Here is an 8,986-nt window from a genome sequence, read left to right as displayed (position 1 = left end):
AAGACTGCTATACTACTGACTTCTTTTAGTTCATTAGAAATTGTTTGGGGGAGGGGGCTGGGGAGATAGCTCAGTAGAATAAGTGCTTGCCTGGTCAGCTCAGGGTCCTGAGTTCAATCCCTGGAACCACCAAAAAAAAAAATGGTTTGTGCTTATATTGTTTGATCAATTATGCAAGTCTGTATCTTATAATCTGAGCAATTACCCTGAAGACAGCAATATGCAATATATCAACCACTGGTAATCTATTATTTTGTTTTAAAATCTTGTATTATTGTTGGTTTTTCTCTTTCAAATAAAAATAATAATACAAAGAGATCTGTGGAAATAATAAAAGGGTCAGATCCAACATCAGAGTCCATGTGGCACAAGTGGATACATCATTGTCTGGCATAGTATCTCCCCATGTGGATGCTTATGCACACCCATAGCTACATACTGCCATACCATGTGTATATCACCAGGACTGAGATGCCAGAGAGACTGAGAGGGCTAGAAGGGCAAAATCTGACTGAGGGCCATGAAGCCAGGGGACAGGGATGAAAGTCCACTGAATTAATAATGTGGGCAACAAACAGCCCACTTCATTTAACTTCTGGGTTCGTTCCAAGGCAGGAGCTCCAGGGACTAACCAACATCTCCCAACCCATAAGAGCCACACCTGAGGAGCTGCCTAACACCACCACCACCCTGTGCTTTGCACACTGCCTCCGGGGGCTGGCATGGAATTGGTATTGCTATCTACTCAGCTGTTTCCCTTTGGAGACTTGGGCAAGAGCTTATAAACAATAACAATATAATAACAACTTACCCATTGAGTTATTATTACCAAATTACAACAGTACAGTCATCCAGGAAAACCACACTCTAAAGTCTGACAATAAACATACAGTTTGAACAACTAAAGATCAGGTCGAAGCAAAGGGCTGAAGGGATTGTGGGCTGCAGTATTACACAACTTCCTACGATGAGATCAATGATGTCATCATTAACTGCTTTGTGATCACACTGTGGAGATCACAGCACATAGCTGAATTTCCTCCAATTCACTTCTTGAAAGTGAAGTCAAGTCTTGGAACAAAGGCGACATCTCCATAGGAAAGGAGAAAAATTTTCAGGTCTACTACTAAAAATGCATTTTTTGGAGAAAAAAATACTGTCAGAATGTATGCTACTTAAAGGCATTAATCAACTGGTTCTCCAAGCTATAATACTAAAGATGTAAATAATAGGAAAAATCTAATTTCCATTCCGAATTTACTTTTTCTTGGCCAATAGCCTACTAACCAATTATTATTTTTCAATTACAGTTGTCACCTTCCCAAATTAATAAGAAATATAGGAATGTTATGGTTTGGGGTTTTGCAAGGTGAAGATACAGTACAGGACACATTTTGTAATAGTATTTTATAATGACTCACCCAAGAATTACATACTATAAATGCAGGAAATCTGTCCACACATTAAATACTAATGAATCCAGCTGAGGGCCTACAGATCATAACAATGCCTCCTACTAATCCACCTGGAGGCCTAAAGCCCACTACAAAGTCTCATGGAGGCCCACTTCATGGATCTGTGCTAGCAGGCTGAGGGATCTGAACTAGAGCTAGGAAACAATGCTCAAGGTAGGCACCAGAGCTCCCCCAAAAGTACCACAGCTGTCTTCAGCAACAGTGAGGCCCAAGCTCTTCCAGTGATGAGGAAAGCAAAGTCCCCATTAGGAAAGCCAATGCAATGAGCTTCCTGAGGCTGAGCAGTGCACCTTCTTGCCTTCCAGAGCCAGAAAGTGATGCTCAAGATGAGGACCCAAGCTCCTCCAAAGTGCATGGGGAGAGCCAGCACGACAAGGTCCTCCAGCAGAACAGCCCAAGAGAAGTAGCAGCTTCTAGCAGCTCCAACAGCTTCTCCAAACAGCATCCCTCACAGCGTTTTGGCAGCTTCTCCTGTTCTGCCTTTATGCTTTTGGCAACAGCCCTCAGGTGGGCCTCCCGCACCCAGCACCATGCTAGTTCAATTCAGCTGGGTGTAAGAAGTTGACCACCAGTTAGCTATCCACCATAATGAGCTATGAATCATGCAAACTTTTAGGAATTATTTTCAGGAAAGAAAAAAGGCTTTGTGTGCTTGTATTTCCGTTTATTTACACTAACATTTGAAAATAAAATTCCTAGATTATATTCTAATATTCAATGGCAGACTCAGCTCCTAAATTTATATTTTATTCAGTTTTCATATTTAGAATTTTGAATTAGTGCAAAGTACCAGGTTTGTTTTCCCGTTATGTTTCCAGCACATCAGGTTTCGAAGATCTGCTGTATGCTCAAGTGATGCAAACATAATAATTTAACAAACTTTAATAATGACTTTAATCAAATATTTAGAAGGCAATTTTTTTGTGGTACTGGGGAATGAACAGAAGGCAAATTTGATTGAACAATATAGCAGATTAATTTCCTCTAAGGCTCACTACAAATCTCTCGATATCAATAAAGAACACTAATGCCTTCCACTAAGACGAGGAATGAAAACCGAGGCCCACATGGCGCATGCGCAATAAGAATGACGATGGAGTCTTAGGCCCGCACGCTCCAACCTGACCGCGCCGGGCAGCGCTGCCCTTGCACTGTGGCGCTCCTCACCCTGAACCAAAAGAGCACGCTGTTCACAAGTGCCACCGTGCAGCACAGTAGCGTAATGTACTTCCAGTATTCTTTCCTTAACTTCCACGCATCTTGCTGCATGTGTCTGTGTAGATCACAATACATACTCTTCCTTTCTTAAACTAGTACAAGGCAGCTTAGAGTCATGGTTTAAAGAAGCAGCAACTTATTTATTCTATTTATTATCAATCTGATTTGTTTTCAATTATTATGGTCACATACGAATTTGTGCTCGTGTTGAACTTTCCACACTTGGGTCCTTCTAATGAGCTGACAGGAAGCACCACTACCAGTCACACAGACAACGGTAGTTTAAGCCTTGTGGTTTAAATAATTTTAAATACTACCCTGAATAGTAACTCCGTGGGACCTAAGGAATCCAAAAGGGAAGTCTAACTTGCTGCTACATCATGCTAACTCTCAAGAGGACCTGAACTCACAGATCAACTATAACATGTGAGAAATGTTAAATATGCTTTATTTGGCATTCTACATAAACAACACTAGAATGCTTTGCAGTAAGTAAAAGGCACCACTCTTCAGATGTAGGGAATTCTACTTCAATTGGCACAGTCAGGACCAAAATTACAGACACAGCTTTCTCGTCTTCAACCACCCCTTTCACAGGCGAATAAACACAAGCTGCAACAGGGGAGTCTTGCTTGGCTTTGAGGCAATGAAGGATTCTCCCAGTATTTAAATATGTTCACATAACCAGTTATTTACATCTAAATATAAAACCAACCTTCAGTAATTTTGAGGTGACATTTTCCATCTTTGTGAAAAATGGAACATTACTAATGAAGTCCAACCATATATTTAGAAAGGGAAAATAGTGATAGTATTTACTGAACTGGAATACTATCAAAATATATATCTATCACTTGAAAAAAAAGAAACAACAACAGGATACCCATTTAACTACAAGCCGATTTTACTTGAGTCAGGACTATCCAACAAAAACATTCTGTCAGCCACTCACAATCTGAATTCTGGTATATGAGATCTAATGAATTATGGTACACATATAAAAATCATAAGTCATGTCTGTTCTGGAATAAATAAGGCAGTGACTATTTCTCATTGGTAGCCCTTTTTAGGTGAGCTATTAAGTCTGCCCTTTCTCCCTTCTTCTTGATGCCAGCAAAGATTATTTTTGTTCCAGGGATGTACTTCTTGGGATTCTCCAAGTACCCCATCAATGTATCTGCTCCCTAGGTGATACCTTCATTCTTGTTCGCTTCTATGTAAGAGAATCCAGCAGCCTGACCTGTCTTCCACCCAAAGAGACCATGGAGATTCAACCCAGTCTTGCACTTGCCTCCTCTCTCAACAGTGTGGCACTGGGCACACTTCTGTAAAAAACTTTCCTTGCCTTTTTCAACATCATCCATTTTTAAATCTGCTGCAGCTCCCGTGCCGGGTGGTCACTGCTCCTTCCTTGTTACCACAATGAAGTTCTCGTTCAGAAGCCTGACATCCCGTTCTCTTGCAAGAAGCAGCAATTCAGAATTGTTCCTACAAAAATACTGATGCAAAGGTCCAGCTAAATAGCTCAGCACATTAAAGTACCTGCTTAGGCAGGCCCAGCAACTTAGGTTCTATCCCCTGCATGCCCTGCAGTGCTGGCCCCACCCCCGGCGCTGAGACAGTGAATGAGACTGGGCATGGTGGCATGCGCCTGTAATTCCAGTGCTTGGGAGGCTGAAAACAGGAGGATCTCTATGAGCCAAATCTACTGTAGACCCTTCACTAAATACTTAAAAAAAAATACTTATGCAAAATAAAAGTCTGAGTCCACAGAAACATTTTAGAAAGATCCAGATAGTCTGAAATATCTACCTATCTATATTATATATATATGTATACATTTAAGTATTAATACAAGTTGTTGTATAAATTTATATATCATTAAACAATTGCATGTATCATACACAAATGTATGTATTACATATTTATATGGTCCATGTATATACACGGTGTATATATGAACATTTAGTGTTGTTTATATATAAAATATATCTACCACTAGAGGGCAGTAAATATCTGCTTATGTATTAAAATCATCAGTTAAGGAAGGCTGGCTAGTTTCTAAACTTTTATCTATATTTAGAATCCTTTCAAATTCCTCATATTATTTTTAATAAGGCAATTCATACATTTTTTAAATGTATTTAGTACACAGACTACAGGGTCTCACTACACAGATCAGACTTGCAGTGATCCTTCCTGTTTTTCAGCTTCCCAAGTGCTGGGATTACGGACGTGTTCCACCATGCCCAGTCTCAACTGCAGTCTCAGCGTGCCCCAGGGGCGGCGTCATTACCGCAGGCTGGAGATTGAAGCCCCGGTCCCTGGGTCTGCCTAAACTGGCTCTTAAATCCGCTGAGCTAGTTGGCTAGCCCTGGAATAGATACTCTATTGAAAAAGAGGAAAGAAATTGCAGCCCTAATTAATAGGGCTAGATTCAATTACATCAAAATTTCTATGCTTTTAACATCTTAAAATTTCACCAACAGAACAGTTACAAATTAACACTTTTCACCGATCACCAAGTTCATTTTGTTTTACACCATCAAATCTTGCATATCTTTTAACTTCCATTCCCATAACCCTTGTTCATAAAAAATATAATTTTTCCAAAGCTTTTTGACTCCTCTCTGCCTTCCATCTCTGTCCCCTCCAATCTTTTTCTTCCCACATCCACTATAGTCGCCATTGCTACAGTAAACTAGGCTCACACCTCAAGCCACTGCTGTAAAAGTTCCTGTGACCAGAACAGCCTGTACAGATATATCTACATTTCTGAGAGCTTGCTTTCCAAGCTATCCCATATTTTGCCTGAGCCCCCCATCTTCATGCACCTCTACTTTCTCCCCAGCTGCACCCTCCAGTTGGCCTGAGCAGACCACCTCCCTCTCCTCTTTCAGTACTTCATCACGTGAGATAGGCCTTCATTAGAGGCCTAACGTGGGAATGTCCTTCCTGACATCAATCCCCGCTTCTTGAAACTCTGTTCCATTCATGATCTCACTCAGATGATGGCTGGTTCCTCTCTCACTGGAGAGTTAGTCAGTCTTCTGTAATTAACAGTGCAAATGAATCTCTACTATTAGATAGAAATGCTGTTAGAGCCTCTAGCACAGTGGTGCACAACACTTAACCTCTTTGATCATTTCTCATGTAACTTCAGAGAAGTGCAATTCTGTCAATAGTTCTATCTCTAAATACTCAAAACCAGACACTATGTGAATATCTGATCACCATTTTCCTCCCAGTTTTCTCATTTCCTTATACAAACACATTCACTAGTAAACTCATGAAGTTCGACCTTTCCTTCCTTACCTATGGGGTGTTCCACACTATACGGCCCTATGACCCTTCTCTCTACTTGCTCTGGAACCCCAATTCTTGTCCACCTTCACTATCTGCATTCTCGACTCTGACCTCTGCTCAGCTGAGTCTCCTGGAAAACACACACACAGAGCAGACTGGCACCTACCAACTGCTGTCTTCTACCTGGCTGAATGAGTCATAGTTTTCTGCTGTCTCTAACCTGTAGCCTGCTCTCTGTTCCACTCCACAAAGCAGCTAATTCTCACCAATGTTGAGAACTAGCATCTGCAGAAAACAGCAGCATGAGGACCTCTAGAAACTTTCTTCCTTATAAAATCAGTGGGATACTCTATCAACATTGATCCTCTTCAACCTTTCCAGAGCCCTGAAAAGTAACTAAAAGCAGGAATATTTATTTAACAAAAATGGCCCATACTCAGCGTGCCCCAGGGGCGGCGTCATTACCGCAGGCTGGAGATTGAAGTCTTCCGCTACTCTGACATGTCCCCTCCCTCCTCCTTTCCCTGGCTCCATGGGCAGCAGAGGGTCGGAGTGCCCCCAATGCCTAGACCCGGATAACTGTTGTGATTTTACCCTGTTGGTGCTTCCTTGGAAAATCCTACTTGTGAGACTAGACTGCATTCCAAATGACTTAGGCCTCGCCCAATGAAAACACACTTCTCTATAGAGACATTTGGTTGAAAAATATCACAGGCAATTTTTTTTTTATCACTGTAACTCCTTAAGGTGATAGTAACAGTTGAGATAACAGCTGAGCAAATATTTTAAAAGAAACATCTGGGGAGCAAGATGCACAGGAGCAAACACTCACATATCTACAGGGACATGGTCCGACTCTGGCTGTGCAAGTGCTCAGGAGAGCCCTGACAAGGCTGCAGCCCGCACCTCTGAAAGGCCATCAGGCCCTGCACGGCAATAGGTGAAGGCTAAGGGGAGGTTCCCGGAGGGGAGTCATGGACCTGAAGGTGGGTGCACCCCGGCCTCAGCAGAGACAATAGAGTTCTTATTCTTGGGCATTTAAGGAAGTCCCTGTCCCACCCCTGGCTGACTGCTAAGTCAGTGCTTCAACTACTTCAGCTTCAGTGGCCACACACTGTCAACAATATGAACACCACAAAGCTAAACAAATCACTAAGTAAACAACAAGAATAATTTATTTAAAACTCCTGGGATTGGGAAAAGGAGAAAAATGGGAAACAAAATTTTACATTATATATATATATATAATGAAAAAACATTTAAAAAATTAAAATATATTTTAAAAATAGGCATAAAGAATTATATAATTCTTATGTTTACAAGTAAGTCCAGAAATCTAATCATATACAACCTTGTAGCAGGACAGTCCCACAACATTCCTTTTCCTGTCTCCTGCCTTCATTCACCACCCCTTTCTTTTTGAACAATCATCTACCCAAGAGACAGCATGGCAGCAACTGGCATGTCATGACAAGCAGCCCGTATTCAGAAGATCAGAATGACAGGCACTCCAAGCATGAACCTACTATTACAAATTGCCATCTTCAGTGCAGTTGCTTAGTTCACAGGTGTCAGTATATATAGTTCGTCAGCGTGAGAATCATTCCAATTAGTTGCAAGATTCATAAATCTTCTGAAGATTCATATATATATATATATATGTATATATATATGCATGCACACATACAATATAGCCAAGATAATTGTACTACTAATTTCTATTAATTCATTGAAAGGAAAAGTTAGTGCTTATATTGTTCGATGAATTTTACATGCCTGTATCTGGTAATCTGAGCAACTAATTTGAAGATAACAATATGCAATTTAATAATCATTGTTAATTTCCTATCATCTTGTTTTGAAATTCTGTATTATTGTTTTTCGCTTTACAATAAAACTTTCAATTCCAGTTTTCAACACAATATTATGAGACATGAAAAGAAACAAGACAGTATGTCCCGTGAAGACGGGTTAGGGTGGGAGCAGTCAAGGCAAATTATCCCTAAGGATAAGATTTAGATAAAAGTATTAAACTATTTTAAATATGTTCAAAGAACTAAAGGGAAATATGTAAATAAGTGAAAAAGCATGAGACTGATTCCTTATCAGGCAGAGAGACTCAAGAAAGAAATTATAAAAAAGGAACCAAATCAAGTTCTGAGTTGAAGAGATAATCACTGAAATTAAGACTTCATTGACAAAAAAATGGAACTTTGTATCTGACAAGGTCAGCCAAATCCCCTCAGGATTTACCCTGAAACCATGTACAGCAGCTTGTAGATCCTTTGTCAGTGTCAGCCATGTGGATGAGTCACGGCCATTACTTGATCAATTTACTCTCTGTGAAAGCCTGAAAGAGTGTTTTCTCTCCAGGTGATTCTTCTTAGGCCCACTCTACATCATTGATCACTGTCCTCTGTGGCCCCATATTCTCGTTGATCAGAAAATTTGGGACACCACTGAGTTACAGGATGTTGCAGTACAAGTTCTCGTATGTCCTGAGTCCTCACTGAACTTGAAGGGCTAGGTCAAAATATTGGCTATCCTTGTAGCCCTTCTTTTTCCCTAATTTTTTGATTTGCAAACTTAAGTTGTTAACCCTCCAGAAGAGAAGCTTAATGATATTATTACCATATAACATAGGCATTTGAGCTTAACATCACTATTTGGCTGAATATCAAACGCCTTAGACATAACATGGAACAAGTATTTTCCAACAATTGTTGATACAATAAGCTTTAAATCCCTATAGAATGTGAAAAAAATAAATACAGGTCTTGCTTTATCTTGGTCTTAACCATCTAGCAGAAAAGTACAAACACGAGGTATAAAAAGTAAAGCCATACTAATATGCTGAGCTGTAAAAGGTTCAAGTCAATAACTTCTGTCATTGCCAGTACCATGGATAACACACTACTATTATAGACTATTGGACTACATTGGATTATTTTGGGGAATTCATGCACCTACAATATTTGAATGGCAAT

At 40.2% G+C, this 8,986-nt stretch overlaps 1 protein-coding gene and 1 pseudogene across 6 annotated transcripts in view; both read right to left on the bottom strand.

The window, feature by feature from the left end:
* The window catches only part of Ryr2 (ryanodine receptor 2), a 681,083-nt gene that overhangs the window by 231,781 nt on the left and 440,316 nt on the right, over positions 1-8,986 (bottom strand). The window lies entirely within an intron of this gene.
* Positions 3,737-4,057, bottom strand: LOC105743471 (annotated as a pseudogene).

The sequence above is a fragment of the Octodon degus genome, unplaced genomic scaffold, assembly GCF_000260255.1.
Source record: "Octodon degus isolate 3935 unplaced genomic scaffold, OctDeg1.0 scaffold00127, whole genome shotgun sequence".
NCBI classification, from domain to species: domain Eukaryota; kingdom Metazoa; phylum Chordata; class Mammalia; order Rodentia; family Octodontidae; genus Octodon; species Octodon degus.
Note: the sequence above shows the minus strand (reverse complement) of the source record. Positions and strands in the feature narration are given on the sequence as shown.